The sequence below is a fragment of the Humulus lupulus genome, chromosome 7 (genome assembly GCF_963169125.1).
Source record: "Humulus lupulus chromosome 7, drHumLupu1.1, whole genome shotgun sequence".
Taxonomy (NCBI): Eukaryota; Viridiplantae; Streptophyta; class Magnoliopsida; order Rosales; family Cannabaceae; genus Humulus; species Humulus lupulus.
In genome coordinates, this window is record NC_084799.1 from 83933889 (window position 1) to 83946372 (window position 12484).

Below are 12484 nucleotides of genomic sequence, written 5' to 3' on the forward strand. Positions count from 1 at the left end.
TGCCCATGATAAGCATGCTCTCTGACTTGAGGCGCACCGCGACTTGCCCCTTCCTTTTGTGCCAGGGAGGAGTTTTCAAGGGTTTTGGCTTGGGGGTTCAAGGATCAAATCTACTAACTGTTTTAGTATGATTCGAGGTCCCGGGAGCGAGGTTTTAGACCATGAACCTTTTATTGAGTTATTTAATTAATGCAATTCCATATTTGGTTATGACTAGGCGACCGCTAAGGGACCAAATGATCGATCGTTCTCAAGGGTCATTCTTTTTTTATTTCACCCTTGAACCAGAGGTAAGAAAACTGCACCCAATATGTGACATGCATGGTTATTGATGAGGCATGTTGAGTGCTCTATATGTGAACATTGAGTGCATTGTAAATGCTTAGCAGTCTTGCTTATCTGTGAATGGTACTGACTTATTAGTCATAATCGGCAATGGTGTTAGTATTGACTATGAAAGCTGTGACTTATTAGTCAAGTTCGGCAGTAGTACTGAGCACTAGTCGTATGGAATTGACCTATGAGTCAAGAACGGTATTAGGGTGCTTAACGCAAGCTGAAAAGATTAGATCTAATCGACATAAGAATTATCAACATAAGCATGAAATTCCTGACCAACCTTAAGTTCGATGAAATCAAAAGCGCTTGTCTAGTCTAAAGGCTAGTTACTTAGAGCTAGAGCAAAAAGGCTAAGGTGACCGACATGTCACATGGCTTAGGGAGCGGATCCCCAGAGATGGACTTATTAGCCATCTATTTAAGGAGCAGAATCCTAGAGATGGACTTGTTAGTAATCTATACAGGGGACAGATCCTTAGAGGTTGACTTATTAGTCACCTGCACAGTGTGTGACTCAATTGTCAATTATCTGATTAGGGTGCAGAGCCCCAGAGATAGACTTATTAGTCATCTATTCAGAGTATGACTTAATAGTCACTTATCTGATTGGGCTGCAAGCCCCAGTAAGATTATCATAATCATCTGTTGATATTGAATACATGCAGTAATGAGTTTTCTTGCTGAGCCTTGGCTCACGGGTGATATGTGGTGCAGGTAAAGGGAAAGAAAAGCTCACCCAGCCTTAAGTGGAGAGCTTAGGTGGTGATGTATACATATGCGGCTGCTTGAACACCACGGCCAAGGTGTTTCTCAGAGGAACTAGGGGTTAACCCTATTTTTGCCGCTTAGGTTGGTGGGTTATAACTTTTACACTGTAATGACCATTTTGGGTTGTAAATAACTTTGTAAACGTTTTTATGGGCCCATGTACATTTTTATGTTTTAAATAAAATATATCCATTCATTTTAATAGAATTTTTTCACCCTACGATATTAATAACATCTAGATGCACATTTATAATGTAATGACTCGTTTAGCGAGTTAAGCACATTTTAAAGTTCACAGTAACGGTCTTGGAGTAACCAGGGCGTTACACTGAACCTCGTAGATCTCAAAATGTAATAATACTAGAGTCTCCCCCTCCTCCAATAATCCAAGAGTTAGAGGTCTTACCCATCCCGATTCATGATCCAGAGCCGATCATAGTAATTTCCTCCTCTAGTTCGGAGGGTAGGGTTTTTGTACTGTTACTCTTTGCTTTATGTTATCTTGATTAACATTTCTTGGGTCTAACTTTTATGCTCGCTCTTTTGCAGACAAAGACTTGAACTAAAGGAAGCCCTCAAAACCAGACCCATGTAAAGAGGCTGATGGTTTCGAAGAAAACCACTCCCGAAGCTGGAGCTGCCATCGGGTCTCCTACAAAAGACAAGGGTGCCAAATCCACCTAGAAGCAGCAGTAGCCCCAACCCACCGTAGTCATAACCCTACTAGCTCCTCGTGACCACACTCCTATCTCGCCGGTCACCCAAACGAAAGCCCTGACAATCACTATCCAAGTGTGAGCCATATGATGAAGCACACGAGTGTGGTCAGCATCAAAGAGTTGCCGGCTATTGAGTTGAGAACATCAACGACCTTCCTCGACTCTACGTTGGGGATGAATCTGATGATAAGTACTATACTTATCCTCTTTTCCAATCCCATGCCTTAAAAAACTAACCCCTATTTATCCTTTGTTTGTAGTCTTGCATGGCTCAGATCTGTGGCATCGCTCGGGTTCGAGCTGAGGATGATGAGGCCAGGACCACCTTCGAAAAAGTGCAAGTCGCCCTGGAGGAAGCCAACACCACAAAGGCGGCCAATTCCTTGAAAACCTTGCAAGATAATGGGCGAGTTGCCAAAGCACAAGCCTTGGAGGTAATTTGATAGCGCGACCACCTTCAGCTCGAGGTTAACGATCTTAAGCAGAATCTTGCAGAGGTCGACAATCTTAAGCAGAGGCTTATAGAGTTCGAGGCCAAGGCTAAGGAGGACGCTGCTAATGCGGATAACTCTTGATAAGAAATTTTCTATTGGGTTTGGGCGTATAACCAGGAAGGGGATTTCTCTTTCCTGAACTCGAAAGTTTAGGGGTGCTACCTTGCCAATTTCTAGGACCGATTATCAAAGAAGCTTGTGGATACAAAGGGTTTTGGAGCTACGACATGGGTCGAGGAGGAAGAGGTGTCATCCCGGGGGCAAGTTACCGGAGCTCAGGGATGAAGGGGGAACTCTTTTATATATATATATTTTTTTTTTATTTTAGGCCTGAAGCCTTTTGTATGTGGGCCCTTTTAGGCCGAGACAATTGCCTTCAGGCTTAGTTCAAGGTTATTTTTCCTTGAGTTATTCATATACTTGCGTTAGTACATGTTTATTAATTTATGATCTATTTTTTGTTCCCTTTAACCTATTATCTTGCCATGTTTATGAACTCTTTTTTTTAAGTCATTGTACATTTGCATAATCATAAAGGTTAACTTTAGATCGAGATAAGTGACGGATGGTTTGAGCAGTTAATTCTGGTCAATGACCTGGTTATATCCAATAGTTTGTTCGCCTAATAGCGTTACACCTGTTAGGAATCATGCCTCAGACCTGGTTATATCTAGGGTTTCCCAGATGATTTATAGGGTTTGTTTCTTTGAATTTTCTTAACTTAGTTCATATTCGGAATTTCTTTTAAAACTCAAGCTTTAAAAAAGTCATAGAATAATCAATTTTCCAAATTCTAAGTTGCCCAAATTTTATCTAAATTTTTTAAATACTTCAAAGACTCTTCAAGGGTTATATGCCCCCAAGTGGTCAGAATTTATGAATACACTAGGTCACTTTTACAAAATGAGCTCGTGATACATCACAAAAATAAGATAAAATATTAATTCTACGTTTAAATTACATAGCAATCATGTGTTATTAAAATAGAACAAATTTTACTAATAAGCCTTACACGGAAAAATACTAAAAATATTAAAAACTAACAAAGTCGTCCTATTACTGATACTATTTTTTGAGATGTAGAGCATTCCAGGTCCGTGGGATCGATTCTCCACTTAATCAAGCTTATTTGAAGGTTCCTTCACTTAAGATTTCCACGATCTGGTTGGGTCTTTTCCAGTTCGGTCCTAACACACCATCTTTAGGATCTTTGTTCGCCAAAAACACCCTTCAGAGCACTAAGTCACTGACTTCGAGTCTACGTCCTTTGACTTTTGAGTTAAGATAGCGAGTAACCCTTTGCTAATAATGGGCAAGCTGTAATTGAGACTCCTCTTGTCGTTCTTTAATGAAATTTAGGGATGCATTAAGTAGGTCATGATTTTGATTCTAGTTGTAGGTTTCTTGCCTATGCGACGTCACTAGAGTCTCAACTAGGAGCATATCCTCGCTTCCAAAGGTCAGAAAGAAGGGTGTGTGCCCAATAGATGTGCGATGTGAGGTGTAGAGTCCAAGAACTTTACTTAGCTAATTGTTTAGTAGTATTATAGTATGTTTAGTATTATCTTTGTTATTGTGGATTTTTGGTTCAGACTGGGAATTATTTGGACACTCATAGTAGTACTTATAGATTTTCTAAGTTTAACCTATAGTTTAAGAATATTAAGTATAACCTAAGGTTTGATTATATGACTGATAATTAAGGATTATATTTATTATACTATAAGGTTTAGATATCAACCAATAAGATTTTAAGCACATGTTATGAATGGTGATTAAGGATTAAGTATTTTTGAGGATTAAATTTAATAAGGAGTAAAGTTTGAATGTTATAGGGTCAGTCAGCAACTTTGAATACGTTGAGGGCTTAGTCAAGGCTGTTTACTCCATTCAAACTTAGCTAAAAATGTGTAATTTCGTGTTTAAATATTCAGTGTGTGCCGATATATCGCAGCTATAGGGGGCGATATATCGCAGCACGTAGATACGGAAAACACGAATCGATGCACGGTCGCCTCGGGAACAATGGTCCAGGCGATATATCGCCTATAGGGGGCGATATATCGCCTACTCCAGCCTAAATTCAAACATTTTTGAATTCTTTTCCTTTCAGCCATTCAAACTTCTTCAAAAGTCCAGCATCTTTTGAACGAGTCTTCAGCCTCTGCTGAACGATTATTCAAATGATTTTCACCTAAAAAGCCATTATTTTTATTCAAGTAAAATCAAGATACTTTCATTCCCAAACTCTATAAATAGGACCTAGTACCCAGCCATTATTCACTTTTTTCTCTATGTTCAGAAGCTGCTAGTGCTAAGTGAGTGTGAGAGTGTAAACACCTGGTTTGGGAAATCATAAGCTTAAACATCATAAGCTTATCAAACACTTTGGGAAGTGAGGTTCTATAGTATTTCGGTTGTGGTATAGATTGGTCTTTCAAGTCTTTGAGGTAAACCAAAACTTTAGTTCATTTGCTTTATGTTATTTCCTCTTTCATAACCTTCTACTCAGTCCCCTAACCTCATTCTTATTTTGGTTAGGGAATCCAAGTTCTTAAGCACATAAGTTTCGGTAAGTATGTTTTTCAATGGTTTAGTCTTTCCATCCTTTTCATTTCTTCTTCTTCATAAAGACTCACTCTTTCTCATATGGTTTTAGGAGTGTTCCAAAAAGTCCCAACTCAGTCCACATATCCCGGTAACTTTGGTAAGGAAAATAGGGTAGAATCTATATGTGTATTGCTTATGTGTTATGTTATGAAATATGATATGTTATGAATATGTTATGTATGTGTATGTTTGTAGGCTTGGGCTTATGCCCTATTTGACTAACAAGACCCCAAAAAGATTATGGGCATATGCCTACTTAGCTAGTAGGACCAAACTCATCTCATGGGCATAAGCTTGTTTAGTCTATGGGACCCCAAGTAATAATGGCCATTATAATAAGTGTATGTATTAAGTGTTATGATATGTCTTTACGTTTATTATGAAATTTATGTTTATGACTATGTGTTAGATTTTCCTTGCTGGGCATTAGGCTCATTCCTTTTTGTTTTATGTGCAGGAAAATAGCTTTAGAGGCGGTAAGATTCGTGACGCTTAGAGGATGTGTATCGATGGTGAATGGAGTCAAGGGGCCGAGCGTTATTCGATTCGAGGATGTAGTCTCATTTTATCTTTTATGGTTTTACATGTATTTTCCGCATTTTCTATGTAACTCTTTTCACTTTAAGTTATTTTTGTTTTAAAGACAATGGGTACCCATATCCTACTTATTTTTATGAAAGTAACCTTTGTTTCTACAAGTTTATAATAAATTATGGTATTTTCGCAAATGTATGTTTTAGTAAGAATTTGTATGTATAGTTCGATGGTCTAAGAGTCTAGATTAATGGGTCATTACATGAGGTCCTGTAGGCCCAGAACTCTTGCGTGAGCTGTTTTGGCCATAGCCCTTTAGCATCTTCTAGTCGTTTCTTTAAGCTCGCCTTTAAGGTTTTGTTTACTGCCTCGACTTGCCCATTAGCTTAAGGGTATGCTACTGAGGAGAAACTCTTCGTTATGCCGTATTCCTCGAAAAAGGTTGTGAATAGATCCCTGTAAAATTGAGTCTCGTTATTAGACACAATCTTATTTGGGAGTCCAAAATGGCGTATGATGTTCTTCATGAAAAAATCTAAGACTCTCTTCGAGGTTATAGTGGACAGGGCCTCGGCCTCAACCCACTTAGAAAAGTAGTCAATGGCAACAACCACATAGCGAGCTTCACCCTTTCCAGTTGGCAACGAGCCAATTAAGAATATACCCATATAGCAACTGGCCAAGGTGAATAGTTCATGGTCAGCTCCATGGGTGTTGCACGAGCAATAGTGGAAAAATGCTGGCACTTATCGCACTTTAGAACATACGAGGCCGAGTCCTTCTTGAGTGTAGGCCCAGATAACTTGTGAGAGATGTTATGGCCATAGCCCTTTAGCATCTTCTAGTCGCTTCTTTAAGCTCACCTTTAGGGTTTTGTTTACTGCCTCGACCTGCCCATTAGCTTGAGGGTATGATACTGAGGAGAAACTCTTCATTATGTCTCACAAAAGGTTGTGAATAGGTCCCTATCAAATTGAGTCCCGTTATTAGACACAATCTTATTTGGGAGTCCAAAATGACATATGATGTTCTTCATGACAAAATCTAGGACTCTCTTCGAGGTTATAGTGGACAGGGGCTCGGCCTCAACCCACTTAGTAAAGTAGTCAATGGCAACAACCGCATAGAGAAATTCTCCCTTTCTAGTTGGAAACGAGCCGATGAAGTCGATACCCCATATAGAAAATGGCCAAGGTGACTAGATCATGGTCAGCTCCATGGTTGCTGCATGAGAAATAGTGAAAAAATGCTGGCACTTTTCGCACTTTAGAACATACGAGGTCAAGTCCTTCTTGAGTGTAGGCCAGAAGAAGCCATTCCTTCATACCTTCAAATTCATGTTAGCCCCCCAGCATGGTCTTCATAAAACCCTTCATGTACTTCTCAAATGATGGTTTGGGCATCCTTGGGCATAACACATTGCAGGAGGGGAAATGAATGGCCTTGCCTGTAGAGAATTCCTTCAACCATGATATACTGTGGGACCTGATAAATTAATTTTGATGCATTCTTTCGATCTTCTAGTAATTTACATGTCATGACTGTACTCGACAATAGGAGTCATCCATGTTGGTATTGCAAAAGCTTGAGACATCCAAATGTTTGTTAAAGTGGGCCATCAAACTTAGTTAGTTCGAGATACTATACAAACTGTGAACAACAATTAAAGGCCAAGCGTTCATTGACTTTGTGGATGAATGTATGAGGTTCCAGGTCCCACGGTTTAGGGTCCCACACTATAAGACATTGATCGGTTAAGACATATATAGTGTGGGACTGAAAATATGACCTGAGTTTTCTCGAAGCCAAGATAAAAAAAAAATGTGAGTTTTTCAATTAGAGGATATCTGGATTCAGCTCCCAGAAGCCTCTTGCTCACATAATACACCATTTTCTATGCTTGGTTTTCCTCTCGAACTAATACAACACTGACCGTGTTTTCTGTTACAGCTAGGTATAAGTATAGACCTTCCCCAGAAGTTGGTTTTGATAACATAGGGGGCTCAGCTAGATGAGTCTTCAGATCCTAAAATGCATGTTTGCATTCTTCTATCCACTCAAACTATCTATTTAGCCTAAGCAAGTTGTAGAAGGGAAGATATTTATTTTTGGCCTTTGATACGAATTGGTTCAAGACAACGACCTTTCCAGTTAAGCTCTGTACATCTTTTCGTGACTTTGGTGAAGGCATCTCTATTAGCGAATTGGTATTTTCTGGGTTTGTCTTGATCCCCCTCGCATTGACTATGAGACCTAAGAACTTTCTCGATGACACCTCAAAGGTACATTTCTGAGGGTTCAGCCTCATGTTGTATTTTCTCAGCACGCCAAAACATTCTACTAGATCGGGTGCATGGTTATTGGTAGTCTTTGACTTGACGAGCATATCATCGACATACACATCAATGTTTCTCCCAATCTAGTTAATTAACATCTTGTTGACCAGCCTTTGATAAGTTGCACTAGCATTCTTTAGCCTGAATGACATAACTTTGTAACAATATATGTTATGCTCGGCCATGAAGCTAGTGTGCTCTTGGTCCACAGGATTCATCACGATATGGTTATATCTAGAATACGCATCCATGAAGGACATGAGATCGTGACCAGCTATTGCGTCTACTAGTTGATCAATTCTAGGAAGTGGGAAACAATCCTTGGGACATGCTTTATTAAGGTCAGAGAAATCGATGTAGGTTCACCACTTTCCATTAGGGTTCGAGACTAAAATGGGGTTGGCTATCCAGGTTGGATATTTCGCCTCCCTGATGAACCCGCACTTTAATAAGCGAGCTACCTCTTTCTCCAGAGCTTCTCCTCGCTCTTTTCCCAACAACCTATATTTCTGCGCCTTCGCATGTACGTTTTTGTCCAGGTTTAATGTGTGCATCATCACGCTTGGACTAATTCCTACCATGTCCTCATGAGACTAGGCAAATACGTCAAGATTTCTTCTCAAAAACTCAACCAACTTCTTCTTTCTTTTGGATCAGATTTTTCCCAACCTTTACCACTTTAGAAGGTACTTCTAGGTCGAGGATGATTTCCTCTAGCTCCTCTAAAGCATGGAGCTCAGATCTCTCTTCGCATAATCTCGAATCAATTTCTTCGGGTTGGGCGATCTCATTTCTGACTTCCTGAGGTTCTTCCACCTCTTCAACAACTACCATTGCCCAAGGTTCCTCATTCTCCTCGGTTATTACCAAGGCTTGCTTCCCAGGTTTTGATTTTCCCTTCATGGCAATGCTATAACATTCCTTGGCAGCGAGCTGATCTCCCCTCATAGTGCATATCCCTGAGGACGATGGGAATTTCATTGCCAAATGGTGAACTGAAGTTATAACTTCGAACGCCATCAACGCAAGTCTCCCCAAAATTGCATTGTAGGCGGCTGGACAATCAATTACTACAAACTCGAGCATCTTGGCGACAGCTCGTGTCTCCTCACCCAATGTGACTACGAGCTCAATTATTCCTATGTCAGCCATCCCTTCTCCAAAAAATCCATAGAGGGTCATTGAGGTCGATTTAAGATTGGCTACAAATAGTCCCATCTTTTCAATGGTGGACTTGAATAACACATTTATAGAGCTCTCATTGTCGATTAGTATCCTTTGTACTCTTCAATTAGCGAGTTGGATGGTTATCACCAGTGGGTCATTATGCAAGAATTGGACATGGCTAGTGTCCTCTTCCATAAAAATGATTGGTTGTTTCTCCAACCGTTGTTGCTTTGATAACCTCTTCTCTTATACAAATTTGGTGCCATTGCGCGTCTTCAGCTCCTGGATATACCTTTTCTGGGCTCCATTGCTCGTTCCTGCCAAATGGGGCCCTTCGGCAATAGTGGATATTTCCCCTCCTTCAATAGGAGGAAGGATAACCTGATTTCCTTGAGCTGGTTGAGGGTCGACCTGGCTTGCTTGAGCTAGCTATGGCATCTGCCCCGCCAGTTGACTAGGAGTAACCCTATTTCGAGCGTATTGTGCTAAAAGATGAAAGTCTAGATCTCATCTTTTAGTTGACAAAAATCGTCAGCATTGTGACCAATGACATTGTGATACCAGCAGAATTTTGCTGGGTCTTTTTTCGCCCTTTGATGGTTCATAGGCTCGGGCTTCTTCCATGGAAGGCGGGCATATTTAGCTAAATAAAAATGTTATCGTGTATCCGTTAAATATGTATAGGCAGTGTAGATGGAGGTATATTTATCCTCGTGCTTATATTTCTTAGACCAGTTCTGGTCACCCTCACCATTTCCTTTCCTTTTATTACCCCCCAACTAGTTATTCTGAGTAGCGGGATGAGCCACAGCTACAACATCCATTACCACTCTAGCGGGCTAAACAGGGGTCTGGCTGGTTCCTGCGGCAACAGACTCTACCTCTTCCAAATTCATTCATTCTTGAGCTCGAGCCAAAAACTCATCTACAATCTTCACTCCTTTTCTCTGGAGTTCTTTCCACAAATATCCTCCTAAGGTAATTCTCGTTCTCATAGCCATGAGCTTAGGGCTATCATCAACGTCTCTAGCTCGAGTCGCTGCATTTGTGAATCGGTTGAGATATTCCTTTAGGGATTCACTGGGTTGTTGCTTGATGTTAGCCAATGAATCAGCCTCTACTCGGGTCTCTTTTGCAGCCCGAAACTGTCTTTTGAACTCAGAAGATAGTTTTTTTTCCATGAGGTGATTGATTGTATTTTTTATATTTATTGAACCACAGTTTTGCTGGTCCAGTCAATGTTGTGGGGAACATAATACACCTTAGGTCGAAATTTACATCGTGGGCCATCATCAGTGTGTTGAAGGTCCCTAAGTGATTGGACGGATTAGTGGTTCCATTATATGTGGGCATGGTTGGCATCCTGAAGCCAACAAGATACAGAGCTGCCGCAATGTGGGGAGCAAAAGGCTCGAGCTCCTCATCAGAATCATAGTCATCAATGTATATTCCAGACATGAGTCTTTTCATCTGCTCCTCCATTACAGCCACCCGCTTGAGGGTTGGATCCTTGGTCTCTAGGTTATTTGGGAACTGGTTATCAGCTCCCACCCTATTGTATGCATTAGACGGGTTATTATCCCTCCAAGCTTGAGCTCGGTTAGGCGGGACATTCCCATTGTCAGGTACAATAGACAGATCTCCCCTAGCCTGAGTATAACTCAAATCATCGTGGCGAGCTGAATGTCCTCTTTGTGAGTTTAGATGATCACGTAGGTCAGAATGCGGGTCGGAGCGAAGACTTTGTGTAGAGCTTAAATGATTCCTTAGGTTGCTCCCGTGCCTGCCTCCGTGTTTGCTCTTTATCCAATAGCCCCCCTTCGCGAAGCTTATAGCTTGTGAGTGGGATCGGGGGCCTAGATTATTGGTACGAGATCGCGGGATATAAGCGTCTTCTGAGGGGGGAGGATTTCTTCTGCTGTCCCCTCAAGCTGAAACATTTCTCTATGGGCATGGTGGAATTGGATGTCATATCGGTGGGTGGATGCCTTATTGGTGAAGCTATCCTTGTTCCATTGAGACGCACTAAATTAGCTCGCCCTTAGTCTATTCCAATTTCTTAGGTTGGAGGTAGTGCAGATTCGTTTCTCCATGCCGGAGCTGTTGGCCGAGGAATGGATGGATTTGCTAGGATGTCTCTTCTCCTTGAATTAGTTTCATCTCGCCCTATCTGGCCAGGCTGATTCCTGGGAGTGTGAGCTGAATTATTATTCGTGCGAGGGTTGGCAGGTTGAGCATTTCGTGGAATCTGTTCAAAAGGTACGGAACTCGGGTTCGTAGTTCAGACAGAACAAATGGCATTAGGTCGATGATTCATGTAGGGATTGGCAAGTTGAGTATTTCACGGAGTCCATTAAGAAGGTACGTAACTCGGAGTTGAAGTTCTGACAGATAGACGATATTATGTCGATTATTCCTGTGGGATTTGTGGGACCCACTTTGCCTCCTTCTGACATTAACATCGGTTGCAGGAGGGGGTAATCGAGCTAAAATTTCTTCAATCTGCTTGTTGGCTCGGGCAAGATGGTTCCTTAACTGGGCGTTTTCCATCTCGATGGTTGTCAAGTACCCAGGATGGGGGTTTGGTGGGCGTGTGGCCGAGCTCCCAGCATCGCCTTGGTCCACATGCTGTTGTCCAGGGCGACATTTGCAGATGTACTTTCTCCAGTGGGGATTGTCGCATGGTGACCCTCTTAATCATCAGATTGCTCTATTTCGTTGTCGCGCATGGAACGAGTGACCACCATAGTGATTGTTGGGTTGAAATTTGCGTGGGAATTCAAGCCTAATGAACTCTCAATGAAAACATCAATCTGTTGATGCAGTTTTTTATTTTTTCGTAAACCGAATGTATAGGAAATGGCTAAAAAATAAGAGTGAAAAATGGTCAAACGATTTTACGTGGTTCGCTGGTTAAAATCCACCTAGTCCACGAGTCACTCTTACTGATCTGTTTAGGACTCTTGAAGAAATTGATGATAACAATTTCAACAAAGCTTTTACATACAGAAAATCGATCCCTTTAATTGTCCATTCCCCTTGTATTTATAGGAGATTTTCATGGAAATTTTGAGTAACCATACATTAATATGGTAATTGAAAAATCTGAGTAACTTCTCATTTACATAAATATGTGATTGTCTATTAAATTTATATCAATTATATATGGTAATAAATGCATAATAAAATCAGGGCATTTATGAGGTGTATAAAGAATATTTGAGTCTTTTGGGATCCTTCACTGTGCATCATGATAAGGCTTCCGCAAGCTGAACACTTCCTTCGAGCTGGGTGTTGTAGGACTAATCTGAACTGATACGAGTCACGTTCAGAGTTGTATGAAGGCGATTTGGGTGATGCATATCTCGAACTAAGTTGTTGGCGCAATAAGCAATCTGAAGACTATCTGGTTGTCGTAAGCTGTCAAATTGACTGCTCACTCCAGAGTTAGCAAGATGCTCTATATAGTTAACAAGATGCTTTATATGTAAGCTTTCTTCATAGTCTGCCAACCTTT